Source organism: Ornithorhynchus anatinus, chromosome 11 (assembly GCF_004115215.2).
Source record: "Ornithorhynchus anatinus isolate Pmale09 chromosome 11, mOrnAna1.pri.v4, whole genome shotgun sequence".
NCBI lineage: Eukaryota > Metazoa > Chordata > Mammalia > Monotremata > Ornithorhynchidae > Ornithorhynchus > Ornithorhynchus anatinus.
The window spans coordinates 43,308,037-43,329,295 of NC_041738.1; the positions used below are offsets into that span (position 1 = coordinate 43,308,037).

General features: G+C 42.4%; 1 long non-coding RNA gene across 1 annotated transcript in view; it reads right to left on the minus strand.

Annotated features, from left to right (window-relative positions):
• Positions 1–14,750: 14,750 nt before the first annotated feature.
• LOC114815122 overlaps positions 14,751–21,259 on the minus strand; it is a 150,631-nt gene continuing 144,122 nt past the window's right edge. The window contains exon 4 of the long non-coding RNA XR_003762897.2: positions 14,751–14,976. This is a non-coding gene — a long non-coding RNA (uncharacterized LOC114815122). The remainder of the gene's footprint in view (positions 14,977–21,259) is intronic.

Genomic DNA, 21,259 nt, shown 5'->3' on the forward strand with positions numbered 1-21,259 from the left:
TTGGTGGCGTTGAGGTAGGAGATTGTATGTGTAGATTTTACATAATCACCCAACAAACTGAAACAGTCTCCTTCCTCCTACATCACACTCATCCTGGAGCAGTATATTTCCCTACTGCAGTGATGTGATTTCGACACAACCCTAAAATCCTACAGCAAAAATCAAGACCAACCATTACCATAAAGGATATCGTTCACAAAGAAGAAGGTCAAAGATAAATCCCTCAGGGCGATGACTTTTAACCTCTCCTCTTAGGCACTAGGAAAATAAGTATCCTGGGCTGGATGGACCACTGACCTGATTCAATAAAAGTCTTCCAAAGGATGAGTGAAAAAAACAACACACCTCATGAAAGAATAACACGTAACTTACCTTTGGAGTCTGTGTGACCTTGTAACTCATTACACTCCATGAAATGTGAAGAAATCCAAGCTAGCCTCATACTTCAAGTTTGCCATTGGATTCAGTTGGGCTCCAAATGCAACGGTACCTCTTGGGAACCTGAAACAAACCAAAGCAGCCTTTAAGTATTGCTTGTGGTTAAAAACAATCCCAAATTAAAGTCCTTAAGGGTATCAAGTAAACTTTAGAAGTCTGGAAGGCTCTGTTCAAGTGAGAACTTTAAAGCCAAAATCCAGATCTGGATTCTCTCAAAAACGTATCTCTAGCCCAGTGTGAGAAAAGGAGAAAGAGGGGAAATTCAAATCAGAACATTTGACTCTTTCTTAGGTAGGGAGGGTAAAGCAGCGTGGCTTAGTTGAAACAGCACGGGCTTGGGAGTTGAGGTTATTGGTTTAGAAACCTGGCTCTGCCACTTATATCAGCTGTGTGACTTTGGGCAAGCCATTTCACTGGGCCTCAGTTACTGCATCTGCAAAATGTGGATTAAGACTGTGAGCCCCAAGTGGAATAACCTGATTACCCTGTACCTAACCCAGTTCTTAGTACAGTGCTTGGCATATAGTAAGCGCTTAACAAATACCATCATCATTATTATTATTAAAGGAGTTGAATTATTGGCAAAAGTTAAGGTAATTGGATTATCTGTATATGTAAATTATTCATGCTCTCCCTTCCCTCCCTCCACTATGGATAACCAAGAGTTGAATATAATACAAAGGTTTAGGGAGCTGCCTTTTCCACTCTCCAGCTTTCATTCCCAATGAAAAATAAGCTGATGTTGCTTTGTGTAGAATTACTTGGTTATTTTGAACTTTCATCACTTCCAGCTGCTTATGACAAGACTATTACCCTGAAACACCTGAAGTACACCTCACTCTTGCATATCCCCAACTAATCCTCAATGGCTTAAGCTGTCAGCACAAAATAAAAATAACTCTATTCATCACAGTTTCCACATTCTTGAATTAATCATTTCCAGGTCATTGTGACCTTCAAGAGCCTCTATTTAATGTTCTTTCTAGCCATCAAGAGACCACCCCTGTCTTTCTTTAAGAAACAATTTACTTAAAAGGATTCTGGAGAATTCTTGGATACTTTAATAATTTTTAAAAGATACACAAAACTCCAGTTAATTTGCTTCACACTTCACTGGGCACTTGAGAAAGGAAGAAACATATATCACCATGAAGAACAATGAATAATTGACACTATAGGCTACTGAATATAGTGATGATCAAAGTCTCGATTTATTTAATTAATAAATAGTACTTGTTCAGTGTCTACTGTGTGCAGAACATTGTACTAAGGGCTTGTGAAAGTACAGCAAAATTACATAAATACGATACCTGCCCTCAAGGGATTTATAATCTAGTGGGAAAGACATGCACTAAAATAAATTACACATAGGAGGAAGTAATAGAATATAAAAAATATGTACAGTGCTTTGGTGAGTTGTGAGTATTTAAGTGCTTAGGTGGTGCAAAAGTTCTGAAATGCCATTTTGGGGATCTAAGGTGGGAAGAAGAGAAATTTATCAAAAGTAGTCTCTGGCAGGAGATAGGATTTTGGAAGGGCTTTGAAGATAGGGAGAGCAGTGTTCTGTCATATGTGAAGGGAAGAGAGTTCTTGACAGGAAGAAAGGTGTGGGGAAGAGGTCAGCGGGGAGAATGAGGTACGGGTTAGCTAAAGAGGGAATTAAGTGTGTGAGCTGAGGTATATTGGTAGAAAAAAGTGGATAAGTAGGAGGGAGCAACCTGATCGAGTGCCTTGAAACCAGTGCTCATGAGTTTCTCCTTGGTGTGGAGATAAATGGGAAACTTTGGAGGCTTTTGAGTGGGAAATTTTTGAGAAAAATCAAACATATTTATTGAGCACTTCCTTTATGCAGAGCATTCTACTAAGCACTTGGGACAGTACAACAGAGTTGGCATATATGTTCCCTGCCCACAGTGAGCTTGCAGTCTAGACGACTAGATGGAACTAGACGACTTGAGAAGCAGCGTGGCTCAGTGGGAAGAGCCCGGCCTTGGGAGTCAGAGGTCATGGGTTTGAATCCCGGCTCTGCCACTTGTCAGCTGTGTGACTGCGGGCAAATCACTTCACTTATCTGTGCCTCAGTTACCTCATCTGTAAAATGGGGATTAAGACTGTGAGTCTCACGTGGGACAACCTGATTACTCTGTATCTACCCCAGCGCTTAGAATAGTGCTCGGCACATAGTAAGTGCTTAACAAATACCAACATTATTATTATTTATTATTAACTGGGCAGCAGAAAGAATAAAAGCTGAGAGAGGAGAGATTGAAGGCTGGGAGATCAGCATGTAGGTCGATGCATTAGTCAAACCAAGATAGGGTCAGGGCCCGGTCCAGCGTGTAGCTGTTTAGATGGAAAGTGGCCTCTATCCACTGAGGGAAATTTCAGGATTTCCTAGACGCCATCTGATACCAAGCTTTTAACAATAGGTTAATAGCATTACTTTCAGTGTCGCCATCTGATACCAAGCTTTTAACAATAGGTTAATAGCATTACTTTCAGTGTTCCTAAGCTATATACTCGTTGTTCAGACTATAATTTTTTGGTTTCAAGAAATCCTTGGAGCCTAAACAAACAGCAAAATGGCCTTCCCTGGACCCTCTCTATCATTACCAAGTTAGTAGCTCATTAGAGCATGAATTTCAAACCCTCATTCAGTGGGTTCTAGATGGTTTCAGGTTAAGCACCCCAAAAAGAAGCATCCTCAGAGCACAGGGCTCACCTAGTTTTCAGACCATGGAAACATGGGTTCTAAAGCACTTTAATTAATCAATGATATTTATTATTAATAATAAAAATAATAATTGTGGTATTTGTGAATTCATTCAATCATATTTATTGAGTGCTTACTGTGTGCAGAGCACTGTACTAAACACTTGGAAGAGTACAATATAAGCACTGACTATGTGCCAGGCACTGTTCTAAGCACTAGGGAAGACAGAAGATAATCGGGTTAGACACAGTCCCTGTCCCACGTGGGGCTCCCAGTTTCAATTCCCATTTTACAGGCTTAGAGAAGTTAAGCAATTTGCCCAAGGTCACACAACAAACGAGTGGTGGACCTCATTAGAATCCAGGTCCTTCTGACTCCCAGGCTGGTACTCTATCCATGAGCCCATGCAGCTTCTCTAAAAGGAATACAGCAGAGGAAGAGCACTGAATGAAGTGCTTGGGAGAGTACCATACAATACAGTTGGTGTTCCCTGACCACGACAAACTTACTAAGTCTTACTCTAGACTCACCTGCAGAATAGGAGTAACTGATTTCCCATGCATGCTCTGCAACTTTCACTTATGACTCCTATGCCAGAAATAACCTTCTTCATTTTATACCCCCAGACTACCTTTCTGTGAGCATTTAAAATCCAGCCAAAGGCCCACCTCTCTCAGGAAACTTTCCTGGGATACCTGATCAATATCTGCTTTGTCATTACTAGTTTTCAAACCCACTGGGCTCAGAGGCCTCCTCTTTTCAGTGTTACATGTCTCTACCCCATAGCAAAAGATAGTTTGGCCCTATACTCTGCAGACCTAAGTGTTAACTGAATGACTGACTGGATCCAAGTACATCATTAATCAGCATGATATTGTGTGGAAATTTTCTTAGTCAAAGCACAGATAACAATATAATAAACATAAAAAAAACCAAAATATTTTCCTATAAAACGCCACTTGATTTCATTCAGTATCAGGAATTTGGATTTAGCTTGAAAAACATCAGGTCATGGTAAGTGTTTTATTTCATTTGCTGCGGGCAGATGGAATAACATTCTATGTCTGGAGCTGCTCAAGCATTTAGACAACGTGCCATGTGAATGCTGAGAGATAAATTTGCATGAAAAATAATGCTTTAATGCAGTGCAACTTGGATTCTCTATAGACACTAGGCTATTCACTTGGCTGGTCTCATTTTCCACTCATTCCCCAAGCATCAGATATTAATATTAACCAACCTCACAAAGCCTATTGACATCATGAAGCCTTCATTGCACACTTCCCTCAGGCGCCAGTACAGTGATATCGAAGTCCCATACTTTCACTGGCAGCCCACAAATTGGGCTGGAGATGGGGTTTTGTGTGCTAATAAAGGTTCCTGAACAACTGTTCCTATGGTGATTATAACTACATAAAGCCACATACCACAATCATTATTATTATTAATAAAGTCTTTGATTTGTTTTAATTGTATTTTTTAAGCATTACTATGTGCCCGGCACTGTACTGAGCACTGGGATAGATACAAGCTTATCAGGTTGGACACAGTCCCTGTCCCACATGGGGCTCAGAGTCTTTATTCCCTATTTACAAATGCGATAACTGAGGCAGAGAGAAATTTAGTGGCTTGCCCAAGGTCACACTACAGACAAGTGGCAGAGCCGGGATTAGATCGTGGAAACACGTATCTCAAATAAAGACTAAGCAGCTCTGAAACAAGAGTGGAACGTCGTTTCAATGGAGCACATTTGAGGTTTTCCTCAAGATGGGCCAGGGGCTCCTGCAACAACTGGGAATTCAACACTTCTGAGTCCTAGTTCAAACTCTGGCTCCAACTTGCAACACATCATTTCCTCTCTTTGCTCTTTCTGTTTCAAGTCTGGGAAATGTGAAGAAGAAGATCATCAGCCTGCCCCTATGGAATCATTGGGAAGAATAATGAGAAGATCAGCTTGGTGGAAAATGAAAAAGAGACTCATGTTGTGGCAGTAATACTCCTGAAAGTGCTCTACAAAATGGAATGAGAAAACAATTCTAAATTATGAAAAATAACTTGATAGCATATTTTTCACAGAGCAATATGTATAATAACAAAACTAATAGTTAATCACTGATACACTGTCATCAAAAATTAAGTTGATCCCTGAACAAAAGTTGATCATGAAAACATCAAATCCCACTCAATCAATAGTATTTATTGAGTGCTTACTGTGTACGGAGCACTGTACTAAGCACTGGGGAGAGTACACTACGAAAGAGTTGATAGACACATTCTCTGCCCACAAGGAGGCTACAATCTAGAGACTGTACTCCTTCAATAAGTCCAATCCTACCTTTATCCTTGGCTTGAATGCAGTCTTTTGACAAGTGATTTTTTGTTGAAGATTTAACTTCGATTTTTGATGTAGTTTATGGGAACTATTTGAGAATACATGACTATAACATTTGATTTTTTTTTTAATCTCTCATGAACTATCTGTTTGATAACGGTTCAAAACGGGTTCATTATTCAAAACGAGTTGAGTGGTATTTTTCACCCAGATGACTGTATATAGTTGTGACTTAAAACTAGTTTCTGTGCTTCCTTTCCTATGCATTTTTCATCTCCTCCTTGGATTTCACCTCTTTATGCCCTCTTGATGTCCTTAGTTCCAATAAATTCCTTCCAGTGACAGCTAAGGTGGGTACTGATAGCACTAGACTGTAAACTCATTGTGGGCAGGGAATGTGTCCATTTATTGTTATAGTGAACTCTCCCATGTGCAGTAAGTAAGCACTCAATAAATACAACTGAATGAATGAATGAATCACTAAAGAATACCACATAATTATCAACCCAGGGGCAACAGTCTACAGCATATTGAGTATATTAAGTTGCATAATGTAACAATTCAGAGATATAGTTGTCCTTCCTATTATAAAAAGACGCTATTGATGGTGAAATTCAATGAAAAGGCCAATGTCAGACCCACCATCCCACCTGCATTGTGCATACAAAAAAGCTATCCTTGTTATTTTTTCATGTTTGATGATTGAAGTGCCTGGTGCTGTTTTCTCTTTTTACCTCTATATCTCGCAATCTTTACGAAGCTTTCTTCTGCTCCAAAAGAACCTCCTAATAACATTGCACCATGCTGCTCTATCCTTCACAATTAATTTCTAGTTTCCATCTGGGTCGCAGCCTTGCCTGAGACTTTGTTGTATCGTGTCCATAACATATTTCCTCTGACCTCCTTGCTTTCAGTTTCCCAAAGAGCACTTGTTTGGGCATCCCTCTGCCATTCATATTCCTCATGACTGTAACACAGTGATTCATAAGGACACATGAAACAGCAGAAAATGTTAGACCCTACAGCCCATCCCCCTTGAGTTCTTCCCGAACTCCACAGCTGTTGAGGTCATCTCCCAGGTCCCTCAGAACAATTTGCGTCATTTCCGAGCTGTGGGATTAGGCAGCAGGAGCGGAGGCAGAGGGAGGCAGGACATTTGAAAGAAAAATCCCAAAGAGGCAACCAGCACTCTAACAGTATTAGGTCGAGGACAGACCAGCTGAAAATTGGACCATCCATAAAACTGAACAGATGACCACCCTAGTGACTTCCCTCCACTGAGTTGTCTCTTTATAGTTTTTGAAATAGCAGCAGGGCTAGAACAATGGTCCCAGAGTGGTGCTTGACGCTTTGTGGAAGTGAGCCCACTGACTCTACATTCTTCTTCTGTGCCTGAGCTAGCCCCAATCCAAGCTCGCTAAAAGGCCTATCCATGCTCCATGGGTTTCAGCTGTGCCACCCTTGTTGGACCAGCTGCAATGAATGTGAAGACTTACCTTGAAGCATAAGAATAGTGATTACAACAAATCAAGATTCCAATCCCAGACACCTGAACCTGTCTTATAACTGGGGCTGCATGTTCTTAACATAAAGGCCATGAAAACCGATGCATCTGAAACCACAGACACGAGTGTGGGTGGGTGGTGGGAAACAGAGCTATGGGACCTCTCCTTCTGAAGACTGCGATCAAGTTATGAAACCCGGAAAAAAATCTACACAATAGCAGATTATTCAGATATGATTAATAGGGGAATGACAAATAGTGGAAAAGGAAATGCCACAGAGATGACAGCATTCACCCTCACCCAAATAAAGAGGGAGGGCTTGAATTGTGCTTAGCCTGGGAAGATTATTATGAAAAAAACATTTAGCGCATAGTGACAGGAATGTGCTTCATGGGGAAAAATAGGAACAGAATTTGTAATGAAATCACAAGAAGGCATAATTATAGATATATGAAGGGATCTCCCATAGAGAACAATGGACTAGCCTTGGTCCTTATAATTCAGGAATGAGAATCTGAGCAGAGGAATCGATTGATTTGCACAGTGCCTTATGCTCTCACATTCCTGCCAGCCATCAATTCCCACTGGGACACAAAATGCAATGATCAAGTAGGCAGGCAGAGGTACAGCACATTCTTAAGAACACACAGGTTTTAACAAAGAGGATATATTCAGGGTCCAAGAAACTGAAGCATGATGCCAGTGCTGGGCTGCAAGTACTATGACCTAGCAGGCAGTTGGCTTGGTAACCACTGCAGTCTTCACTGACCGTGCTAGCCAGCTATTTCCCAGGATTTTTCCTGGGCCTAGCCCTCTCAGGAGACCACCAAAGGATGAAACTAAGAGATTTCGGTGCTAGGAAAAATTGCTTTTAGGATTTTTTTGAAATCCACATTTGGTCCTGTTTATAGTGAAAGGACAGAAAATTTACAGTAAGCAATTTTGCTACTCTTTGGTAACTTTGGTGAAAGGTGTAAAGGAGAAGATTAAAGACCTTTGCTACAATAAGGATCAGAGTTTATTGGTGGGTTTCAATTATCTGTGTTAAATCTCATCTACCTCTACAGATAATCATGAGTTGGCCATAACAATAATCCATCAATCAATTATTTGAAAATGTGACCTAGTGGACAGGTTAGGGGCCTGGGAGTCAGAAGGACCTAGATTCTAATACGGCTCTGCCACTTGTCTGCCGTGTGACCATGGACAAGTAACTTCACTTCTTTGTGCCTCAGTTCTCTCATCTGCAAAATGGAAATTAAGACTGTGAGCCCCAAGTGGTATATGCTCCGTGTCCAACTTGATTAGCTCTCATCTACCCCACTGCTTAATATAATGCCTGGCACCATTTAAAAAAAAAACAATGGTAAAATATATTTTGTTGTCTACAGTCCTTTTGGGGCCAGTCTTCAGTTGCTTAATAAACAGGTTCTCTCCCACTCTGATCAACTTTAAATTGGAAGGAAATATGCACTGCCAGCAAAAAGACAAATTGAACAAGAAAATTTCAGGGGATTCCAAGGCTCTGCTTCCTTTAGGGCTGTAGTTTCCCTTGGTAAATAGGACTGCGTTGAATGTCAAGGAGGACTGCTTCAGAAGTATCTCTGCTTAAGCAGTTAAGTATGTTTCCTTATGGCTTTCCACTTCATTACTGAGGATCTGCTTTCAAAATGGAGCAGAAGAAAACAAGGGGTTGGAACAGCAGTTTTTGCCACTCAAACTCAGATTTCATATCCACGTGTCTTGCCAATCACTGAGGAACTTGGAGTCCAGAGGGCCTTTTTGGTAGAACTTTTTGGTTCCATATCCAGGTTGTTGGGTGGAAAGCTGCCTTTCCTTATCAGGCTACCCCATCACTTCCACCTAAAATAGCAATATTTCAATATTGCTCTTATTTTACCCTGAAAAGCAAGGATACAGACCAAGGCAATGCTCACTTAAAATGAGTTATTCTTTGAAATTTCGATGGCACCAGGACTTTGGTAATCTATCTCCCTACTGGTCTCCCACTCTATGCTGCATGCTTCTGTCCTCATGACCTTCCTACTACAAGTTGGCCCACATTTCTCCTCTTGAACCTCCTACAGCTATCCATTTGTCTACGGTTCATATAGAAGTTCCATGCCATTGGTTTCTAGAATTTCTACCAACTTTCTCCATCTTATGTAATAGGTTGCACTTTTTGTTCCTCCCAAACTCACCTTGTGATTGTACACTTCTCTCAACTTGCCTGTCTGTGACTGACTCCTTGCTCACACCGTCTCTCCCATCCAGAGCGCCCTCCTGCTTAAAATCTGCCAGACCACAGCTTTCCCCATTTTCAAAGGCTTCTTAAAATCCCACCTCCTCCATGCAGCCTTCCCTTACAGATTCCCACACATGTTGCATTAACCCGACAGCTGCCCTTAGAACTTTTGTATATATCAATATATAGAGATTGGTTTTATATATCAATCTGCACACACTATTCATTTATTCACTCATTTATTCATTTACGTCATCTTCCCGTACTCTTGTTCCTAACAGAATCTTGTGCATCCTCTTGCCACTATTAAATGAAGAATTTTCCTCTATGTGTTTTGAATAGAACTTTGTTTGGGAACTGGGGAACATTCTTCCAACAACATGCTTCCTGTCTGAATTGAATGCAGTGTGATGTTGGAAGTAATGCTTGTGCACTCGTGTGCAGTGCTGAACACTGTAATCCCACATTGTCAGAAAATTGACTCTCTGTACATCATTTATGCCTATCTCCCCCATTAGATTTTTAGCTCTTGAGGGCTGGAACTGTGCCTTCTGCTCCTGTTGAAATATCGCAAGTTCTAGCATGGCCTAATGACAACAGCCCAGGCCTGGGAGTTAGGGGATCTGGATTCTAATCCCAGATTTGACATTTACCTGCTGTGTGACCTCGGGCAAGTCACTTAATTTATCATGCCTAAGATTCCCCATTTGTGAAATGGGGATTCAATATCTGTTGGCCCTCCAACTCAGTAGTGACAGTATTCCTTTATTAGGTATTTATTAATTATATATTTATTGCTGAGAAGCAGAGTGGCCTTATGGAAAAAGCACAGGCCTGGGAATCAGAAGCCCTGGGTTCTAATCCCAGCCCTACCAAGTCTATTCTATGTGACCTCTGTCACGTCCCTTAACTTCTCGGTGCCTCAGTTCCCTCAACTGCAAAATAGAGATTCAATACCTGTTCTCCCTCCTATTTAGACTGTGAACCATCGTGGGACCTGATTATCTTGTATTTACCCCAGCACTTAGTACAGTGCCTGGCACCCAGTAAGCACTTAACAAATACCACAATTATCCATTAAGTGCTCACTGTGCAGAGCACTGTTTGAAGCTCTGGGAAAGTGTGCTTAGGTGGAAATTAGACATAGACCCTATCCCTCAAGGGGCTCACAATCTCTGAATTTTGGCTGTGAGCCACTTGTGGGGCAAGGGCTGGGTCCAACCTGATTATCATGTACCTACACCAGTGCTTAGTACAGGGCTTGGAACCTAGTAAACACTTAAATACCACAATTATTATTAGTAGTACTGGTACTAATAGAGGTACAGTGCTCTATACACCATAGGTGCCTAACACTACTGATTGATAATTTTAACTGGGATCCAAACTGAAACTTGTCCAGCCTCTACTACCAGGAGATGAGACTGTTTTTGCCTTCGATTTGTTTTTTTTTAATATTTAGGTTGTGTGTGGCAAGCAAAACTCCTTGTCTTTCAAATCCAGTTCCCGCCTCTGTCCCCAGGCCACCTTTGACAGTCATCTCCAATGCATCTGTGTCTGGTGTGTGAACTGAGTGACTTATGTGTTTCCAAAGCTGGGAATTGGCCGGTTGTCCTGATGCCTGCTGTGTTCTGGATCCCTCCTATTTACAAATAGTAGCTCTTTCTGGCTGTAACCCACATTTCCCATTTTTCCATCCTTGTGCAATCACCTTGAGGTTATATTCTTGTTTTTCTGACTACCCGAAGGAAAGGATAGGGGTCAGGTCCAGCCAGAGACATTCAGCTACCCCAAACTCATTTCCAGGTTCAGCTCCCCTTTTTGCCTTCTTTCTGGTTCAAAAATAAATCAATAAATAAATGGGGGAGGAAAGCATTCATCTCCAGCACCCCCTCAGGCCACCCTGGAGACAGGATGCTCATTCTGTTATTTTTTAGCTTGCCAGATCCACTTCCCCAGTTGGGCTACATAGGCAATTAGGCCAAATCTGCCTGGGACACCAGACAACATACATACACACCCTTCTCTTAGTGTCATTAGCTGCCAAAGTAGCTCATGTACTGTTGGGGTCAGAGTCTAGGACAAGCCCTTCAGAAGGTGAAAAAAGTGACAAGAGGTAAAGAAGCTGAATGAAACTAGCAGCAACAAAATCTTGGAAGTATGAATGAGTGACTATGTTCTTCATACCTTACAGCAAGGGTAATTAGAGCCAAAGGAGAGATGTGTTTCACTGAGGGGTATCGAGCCATGCTGTCCGCATCCTTGTCTGAGATATGGAATCAGACCATCCTATTGGTTTGACCAAATCGGAAGTACACAAAATGGAACGGTCAGGGGTCAAAGGAAAAGTAGAACTGAATTTCACTGGTCTTCATTTCTTTGAGGACCAGGGTTTTAGATGGTTCCTGCAAATATTCTTGGGGATAAAGGTATCTTTCATAGTCACAAGGAGAAAGAACAAGAAGTTTGCTTTTCAGATCACTTAGACTGAGGATTCCCTTCTAGACTGTAAATTCCTTGTGGGTAGGGAATATATCTCCCAACTTTACTGTAGTATATTCTTCCAGGCACTTAGCACAGTGTTCTGCACACATTAACCACTCAGTAAATACCACTGATGGATTGATTTCATATATCCCCACTTACCCACTTTGTTTCCATAATTTTTATCAGAAATACCCCAGAAATTTTGAGCTGGAAGAGACCCCAGGATATCATAGCCTTCAGTCTTCTTCCTCCAAGAAGGTGACTGCCAAAATATCCAGGTTCTGATGCTTGTCTATTTTATATTAATAGTTCTTAGGGGTTGAAGATTCCATAATCTACCTTAGCAACCTGTTCACCACCATCAATGGTATTTATTGAGCACTTACTCTGTGCAGTGCACCATACTAGGCATTGGAGAGAGTACAATACTACAAAGTTGGTCGACATATTCCTTGTCCACAGGTATCCTCTATTTAACCAAATACTCTCCTGACACAATTAATCCCATTTCCTCATCTTTCTTCCTCTGTGGAAATGAAGAACAACTAATGTGTCTTAATAAACTTTCATTTAAACTGAGATTAAAATTGTGCCATCTCTGACCCAGTTTTTTCATTTACGTCAGTTTCTCATGAAAGAGGATAGGTTGCTGTCTGGGTTGCCTGCTTGGAAGTCTTTGGACTGGCTGGCAGGTTCTCACAGACTCTAATTAGCTGCAAGCAAGAGTGAGAAAGGGGAAAACCGAGCCAGATGATTTCCCATAACCTTTGCTCCATCTCGGGAGGCTTAGAAAACATTAGCAACATGGCGGTCTCTGCTGGTCCCTTCTCCACTGGATCGCCAAGGTCTCCGGTTAAGGAGAAAAGATGCTCAACCCCCTCACAATTAAATCTTACATCATCTCCTGCTCAGACCTAGGAAGTGTGAGAAACACCAGAAGTCATGAGGCCTTCTCTATTATTCGAACAGTGAAAGTCTGTGTCTTTGGTACTGGGCTCAGCTGTAACTGGATTGATGGATCTCAAACTCTACTCCTGAAACCACTGTACCCTATTGCTCTCAATAAGTTTATCATTATTCTTGCCTTTTATGCTATTTTTGTATTTTCATTGTTTAATTTTTCCCGGAGTGTCTGACTACAGTCCTCTTTTCCCCATTATTTTTCAATTGTGGGCCCTTTGGGGGCCAGAGATCATGTCTAATTCTCACCCATGTATTTATTTGCTGTATTTAGTGTAATGCTTCTCATACAGTGGGAACTTAATAAGTACTATTGCTATTACTAGATGAAGGCAGTGTGGTCTAGATAGGGAAAAGGAGGACTACAGAAAATAGGGGCTGAATCAATTTGGTCAAGGGAAAGTGGGAGGGCCAGAAACAACTGGGAAAACATGGTGGAGGTGGGGAAAATGGCAGCATAGTTTAGCATTCTGGCCTATTCGAAAGAGGCAGGGTCAGGGGAGGGAGGGTTTCTAGCTGAGGCAGGAGGGCAGGAGTGGCTTTTTTCAGACAGGCAGGGGCCAAGTCAGTCCTTTAGAAAATGCAGAGATACAGTACTCTAGCAAAGGTCTGAGCAATGCCAAAAATAATGGAAAGATTATTTTTTAGCTGTTGCCTTACTCCTATTATCACACTCTCATAGCACGTTAGCCTTTTTAATCATACAGGATTTCATGATAGTTGAATTCTTAAAAATGCTTGTGTTTTCTAAGCACAACATTGTGCCAACCATTGTTTCAGTGGTAAATCAGAGACTAGGGGAAAGATGGCTAGAAGGCGATTAAAATAGTGCCCAGATTCTATCATAATGGTTGAAATTCCAGAAGTGTGTAAAAACTTAAAAAGCTTATTTCAAATAGTCTGCTCTGACTGAAAATTAATAATAATAATAATAATAATGTTGGTATTTGCTAAGCGCTTACTATGTGCAGAGCACTGTTCTAAGCGCTGGGGTAGATACAGGGTCATCAGGTTGTCCCACGTGGGGCTTGCACTTAATCCCCATTTTACAGATGAGGTCACTGAGGCACAGAGAAGTGAAGTGACTTGCCCACAGTCACACAGCTGACAAGTGGCAGAGCCAGGAGTCGAACCCATGACCTCTGACGCCGAAGCCCAGGCTCTTTCCACTGAGCCATGCTGCTTCCTCTGATTCCTCTGATACTTCCCTAAAATTCAATAACTTGGCCCTAGGAACCAATTTGTGACAGCCTTCAGTTTCCAGTAATCAATGGAAATGGTGTTGCAATTGGTTCCCTGTGCAATGAGCTGATATTAGTGTTACTAAATGACCTCTATGTCCTGCTTAAAACAAGCATTCCTGTAGAGCTGCGATGCATTATAACCAATTAATGGCTGAGTGGCATTTTGTTCCTTTATTCTTCCAGCACGACCTTTCCAAATTCTGCTCTCAAATGATGCGTTATGGCAGAAACACCTCTACAGAGTACTGCATTGCTCACATTCATTTTATGGTCCACAAGACCCCTAAATCTTTTCTGCCACCTTTCCTTATCTTTTATCACCTACACAGCTTTACAAGGAACTACTTTGTATTTTCTCATATTGAATTTAGGTTATTTCTGACTGGCCATTTCTCTAATTCTATGGTTACATGACTCTTAAAATCCATGTTAATTGAGTGGAAGGCTGGGACAGATCTACTGGCCCATCCTTGGCATTGCTGTTTACTGCCCACCAGGCAGGGAAGAGGCGCTGGGTGGTCTTAGTATAAACTAAATGCCAGTGTGAATCAAACAATGGAATCTATTGAATGTTTACTATGTGCAGAGTACTGTACTGGGTGCTCGGGAAAGTGCAGTACACGATCCCTGCCCTCAAAGAGTTTACAGTCTACATCATCTATAGTCGACAATCTACAATCATCATCATTATTATGGGCAAGGGTTGGAGGGAAGACAGAATCCCATGAGAAATCTGCCATGGATAATCCACAAAGCGACCACTCAGTTTGGGATAACTGAGGATGTTTTTGTAATCAAATAAAATCCTCCAGGGAGAGAAATTTTATTTTAAACATGGATGAATGACAGGCAGACTGGTTCTTTTGCATGGTCTTCTTTCCTGCAGTGGAATTGTTGTTTTGCATCTCATCAACAGTCACTTCAAACGGGCAGGTCACATGCCCTTCCTAGAAGGTCAGCTGGATAGATTCCACCGATGTTAAAAAGATTAATCTTCCACTTTCTGTTGGTCAGCATGACTGCAGTTGTGGTTCTGAGCCACTTCAATTGCCCTGAGAGGGTGTACAACAGATGTATTCGAAGTGAATTAATTTTCCCACAGCTTCTTAAAACTGTCTGCTACTCAAAGCATCTGTTATCTCTTACTGAAACAGCTTGGCAGGCATGTGCCATCCTCCTACACACTGACCTGGGTTATTTACCATGTTCTGATCAAGGAATTAGTATAGGTAATGTCCACATCTTAGAACTCCATAACAGTTTTGGGAAAATTATCTCTTCAAATGAAATGCCTTCTAGTTTGAGAAATGTTCTCAGTGAAAACGATGACCTCTGATCCACCAGGCTGGGATAATGGAAAATTTGCCTGCAATGACCCCAGGAAAAACTTTTTTTGGTCAAGTTCCTCTGCTGGAGTTGCCAGTCAACCTGGGCAGCGATTTACAGTCATTGATAAAAACATATAGAATCCTAGGGTGAGATGAGACCTTCAGAGGCCTCTATGGCCTCCTTCCTTCCAGTAGGACAACTCTTAAGGTATGTCAGATAAGTGATAATCTCTCCTGCTTTTACAGGCCTCTGGAGCAGTAAGTTCCACACCCTCCTCTGTTCAGACCAATTTTTAACTATTTCAATGTCAAGAACTACATTTTTATATCTAGCCCAAATCCCTCATGCTTCAATTTAAACTAATTTCTTCTCATAGTTAGAGAACAGGCTGGAGGACATCTGCGCACTGAATTGCCCAGTCTGGGAGCCAGAATAACCTACTGACTGGTTGCCAAGGGGAGCCTCGCTCCTCACAATTGCACCCCTTGCTGCCTTGAGAGATCGCAAGTCAGATTGGGAGACCCTGGCCCCTCCTATCTCTGAAATGAGGCTCAAAGGGATTAGGAATTTAAGGGGGTGAGGCTGTTTCTAACTTGTACAGCCATCCTCAACCAATCCAAGGCACTCACAAATGGGAGAATCTGGTTGTCCCACATGGGTCTCACAGTCTTAATCTCCATTTTACAGATGAGGTAACTGAGGCACAGCAAAGTAAAGTGACTTGCCCAAAGTCACTCAGCTCACAAGTGGCAGAGTTGAGATTAGAACCCAGAACTTCTAACTCCCAAGCCGTGCTCTTTCATTCATTCATTCATTCATTCATTCATTCATTCATTCATTCATTCAATAGTATTTATTGAGCGCTTACTATGTGCAGAGCACTGTACTAAGCGCTTGGAATGAACAAGTCGGCAACAGATAGAGACAGTCCCTGTCTCCCTGCCGTTTGACGGGCTTACAGTCTAATCGGGGGAGACGGACAGATGAGAACAATGGCAATAAATAGAGTCAAGGGGAAGAACATCTCGTAAAAACAATGGCAACTAAATAGAATCAAGGCGATGTACAATTCATTAACAAAATAAATAGGGTAATGGAAATATATACAGTTGAGCAGACGAGTACAGTGCTGAGGGGATGGGAAGGGAGGGGGGAGGAGCAGAGGGAAAGGGGGAAAAGAGGGTTTAGCTGTGGAGAGGTGAAGAGGGGGTGGTAGAGGGAATAGAGGGAGAAGTGGAGCTCAGTCTGGGAAGGCCTCTTGGAGGAGGTGAGTTTTAAGTAGGGTTTTGAAGAGGGGAAGAGAATCAGTTTGGCGGAGGTGAGGAGGGAGGGCGTTCCAGGACCGCGGGAGGACGTGGCCCAGGGGTCGATGGCGGGATAGGCGAGACCGAGGGACGGTGAGGAGGTGGGCGGCAGAGGAGCGGAGCGTGCGGGGTGGGAGGTAGAAAGAGAAAAGGGAGGAGAGGTAGGAAGGGGCAAGGTGATGTAGAGCCTCGAAGCCTAGAGTGAGGAGTTTTTGTTTGGAGCGGAGGTTGATAGGCAACCACTGGAGTTGTTTAAGAAGGGGAGTGATATGCCCAGATCGTTTCTGCAGGAAGATGAGTCGGGCAGCGGAGTGAAGAATAGACTGGAGAGGGGCGAGAGAGGAGGAAGGGAGGTCAGAGAGAAGGCTGACACAGTAGTCTAGCCGGGATATAACGAGAGCCCGTAGTGGTAAGGTAGCCGTTTGGGTGAAGAGGAAAGGGCGGATCTTGGCGATATTGTAAAGGTGAAACCGGCAGGTCTCGGTAACGGATAGGATGTGTGGGGTGAACGAGAGAGACGAGTCAAGGATGACACCGAGATCGCGGGTCTGAGAGACGGGAAGGATGGTCGTGCCATCAACGGTGATAGAGAAGTCTGGGAGAGGACCGAGTTTGGGAGGGAAGATGAGGAGCTCAGTCTTGCTCATGTTGAGTTTTAGGTGGCGGGCCGACATCCAGGTGGAGACGTCCCGGAGGCGGGAGGAGATGCGAGCCCCAAGGGAGGGGGAGAGGACAGGGGTGGAGATGTAGATCTGTGTGTCATCTGCGTAGAGATGGTAGTCAAAGCCGTGAGAGCGAATGAGTTCACCGAGGGAGTGAGTGTAAATGGAGAACAGAAGAGGGCCAAGTACTGACCCTTGAGGAACTCCAACAGTTAAAGGATGGGAGGGGGAGGAGGCGCCAGCGAAGGAGACCGAGAATGACCGGCCAGAGCGGTAAGAGGAGAACCGGGAGAGGACGGAGTCTGTGAAGCTAAGGTGAGATAAGGTATGGAGGAGGAGGGGATGGTCGACAGTATCAAAGGCAGCAGAGAGGTCATGGAGGATCAGAATGGAGTAGGAGCCATTGGATTTGGCAAGAAGGAGGTCATGGGTTATCTTAGAGAGAGCAGTCTCGGTAGAGTGGAGGGGACGGAAGCCAGATTGGAGGCACTAAGCCATGCTGCCTCTCTAGCAGCATAGGGTTGAAATAGGGAAAATGGGAGTGTTACGAGTACAGTGCACTGGAAACTATGACCTCCTACTCTGGGGCCCAACATGGAAACAAATAAAAAAAAAGATACCCAACCAAAGGAGATGGACTCATTCAGGTAAAATAAAGAATGCAGAGAGAGGATTAAAAAAGGAAGTTGATTCCAGTTTCACTGAGCTGCAGCTCCCTTCTTCCCTTTGGGGATAACCAAGCACCAAAGGATGCTCTGTGGCATGTCACTCATTGTTAATCTATCTTTCCTAAAGCAGCTGTGGGCCTCATGCACACTCTCTGGTTTCAGAGCTCTAGGAGAGTGTAGCTCTTCTTCTCTTCAAGTCTTGGTCCTAGAGCTGCCGAGAATCATTTTCCTCATTGAAACTAACATAGCACCCAGGCATATAAAACTCAGGACCAGCACATACTGAAGAACAGTGCAATTTATTGTAAATTCTAGAAACCCCCTTTAAATGCAAGGCACTGAGAAGAAGCAAAATGGGCTGCTGAGAGATTGTTCGCAAGGTTCCCTATATAGACCCAGAGAGAGGCCTGAGAACCAGAAGTGAAAAGCAGAGGTAGCATCCTTGAAATCTACAAAATCACAAAGAGTGAAGAGAGGGTAAACATAGAATTCTTGTCCTGACTTCCAATAGTAATATTTATTACGTGTTCTCTTTTCTTAATCTGAGCAAACAGAAAAACTTGGCCAATCAAGCAAATGCATCAAACAACAAACACCCAAAGAACAATTCTAAGGGTTTAAAGATGGGAAACTGCCCTTATTAGAAGAGCCTGACTAGCTTCTAACATTGATATGCGAATGTGCAGAAAACTGTCCGAGTTGGGATTCCCTTTGTAGATTCCTGCTTCATAACAACCTCAAGATCCGTTCCCATTAGGTAAGAGACCCTCGCCCTTCTCTCCTTTCCCCTTCCTATTCTCAGATTGCTTTACTCTCCTTAACTTAATATCAGAGGAAACAGCTCATCTTCTCCAAGATTGGGGCTGTACTGCCCATTCCGAAGACCAGCTTTGGAGAGTGCCAAAAATTTGAGTTAAAAGTCCACCATAATTTTTGTAATGGTATTTGTTAAGTACTTACTATGTGCCAAACATTATTCTAAGTGCTGGCTAGATACAAGTTAGATTGGACACGGTCCCTGACCCACATGGGGCTCAAAGTCTAAGTAGGAGGGAGATCTGAGGCACAGAGAAGTTTAGTAACTTGCCCAAGGTCACACAGCAAGCAATTAGAACTCAGATTAGAACCCAGATCAGAACCCAGATCCTTTGCCTCAGGGCCATGATCTTTCCACTAAGTGCTTATCATAATTCTGTATCACAACATCGTAATTAATCAATAGTATATCACATGCATGATCTATGCTAAACACTGTACTAATACTTGAGAAAATATAATAGAGGTAGAACACATGTCCCCTGCCTGTAAGTAGCTTAAAATCTAATAATAATTATTAATAGCATAATAATTATTATTATTGTATTTCTTAAGTGCTTACTACATGCCAGGCACTGTTCTAAACGCTGGGGTGGATAAAAGCAAATCAGGTTGGATACAGTCCCTGTCCTGCATAGGGCTCACAGTCTTATTCCCCATTTTATAGATGAGGTAACTGAGGCATAGAGAAGTGAAGTGACTGGCCTAAGGTCACACAGCAGACAAGTGGCAGAGCCAGGATTAAAACGCATGACCTTATTCAAGTTCTTAAATACCATTAGCATTATTATTATTATTACTACTACTAGTAATGATAATAATACTGAAGGGTAACAAAATTCCCCAGTTGACAAGTTCACAAATTATGTCTCAGAGTATTTTCTAATTCATGGGTCATTTTTCTTTTTTAACGGGTAGGGTTCAGCTCTCAATCAGTTTGAGTCTAAAGTTATGAAGTCACTGACATGAGACTGTCAGAGGACTGATTCAGACAATGTTAGTGACTCATCGGCATAAGACAAACTTGCTGTTCCTAAACAAACAGTTTAGGAAAGAAGTAGGCCAAGGGGGGATTTTGTTTTGAGTTGAAATTTCAAAGTAAATGTTTTGCCATTCACAGTGTACCCAAACGAGCTTTTTGAAGACTCGAAGATATTTACTTATCCATAAAAGAAATAGCATAGGCAGTATCAGCTGTAAATTTTGTATTCATCCATTCCTGTACCCTGACCATGTATCTTAGGTTAAGGCATTTATGGAAAATCAAGTCTCCAAGAAGGTTTTTGAAGAAAGAAAAGGGCTCTTTTAATCTTACTGTTTGGACACTTAACCCTCTGTTAGTCAAAACTGAAACGGTCATATTTACTCATTATATACATCTACACCCACATGTGAGAGAAGGGGATTTCAAGGGTGATTCAACTAATCATCATGAGTTGCTTTCAACCAATCCAGATGGAGGCATCTGGGAAACTGTCCTTTTGATGAGGCTGGTGGGACTCTCCATGGAAATAAGAATGTTTGGCTAATGAAATGCTGGGAAATCTACTCTGGACCTTTCTTGGCTGCTGAATGATGTGCCTAAATTCCAACCCAGCCCAGTGGAACTGTTAGGGATCAGCGAAAAATGCTTCTCCAGGTCTGAAATGGGGTAGGGATTTCCTACTGCCAGAAATCAAAGTGGGGAGAACGCATTATCCACGGACAAATCCATCTGTCGGCGGTTCGTAGGCTTACCACACCTTTATAAAAACATATTAGCATATAACATCTCTTCCTCCAATTCCAGGGAAGAGTGCTAATCTATTCTCATGGCCCGGAATGAATTTGATCCAGTATAAATCTCAAAGTCGACAGTACCAATGAGCCAACAGGAAACAGCCACAAATTTCTCTTTTGAGGTGTTCCTTTTTATCCCCCTCCCTTATTGTTGGATGCCAACTCTCAAGCCATTTTGTCCTGCAGCTTCTTCTCACCACCCTTGGGACACTGTCAGCAAACTCTAATTATAAGCAATTTTGTTTCATTCTAGAAAATGCAATTAAAGAAGTGGCTCACATTTGACTTTTATTAAACACTGCAATGACATCTGAAAGTTAATAATAATAACAACAATAATGATGGTATTTGTTAAGCACTTACTATGTGCCAAGCACTGTTCTAAGCACTGGGGTAGGTATAAGGTAATTAGATTGTCCCACGTGGGGTTTACAGTCTTAATCCCCATTTTAAAGATGAGGTAACTGAGGCACAGAGAAGTTAAGTGACTTGCCCAGAGTCACACAGCTGACAAGTGGTGGAGCCGGGATTAGAACCCATGACCTCTGACTCCCAAGCCCGTGCTCTTTCCACTAAGCCACTCTGCTTCCCATAAATAATTGTGGTATTTGTTAAGCATTTACTCTGTGACAGAGACTTTACTAATCGCTGGGGAGGATACAAGCAAACCAGGTTGAACGTAGTCCCTGTCCCACGTGGGGCTCACAGACTCAATCCCCATTTTACAGATGAGGTAACTGAGGCCCAAAGAAGTGAAGTGACTTGCCCAAGGTCACA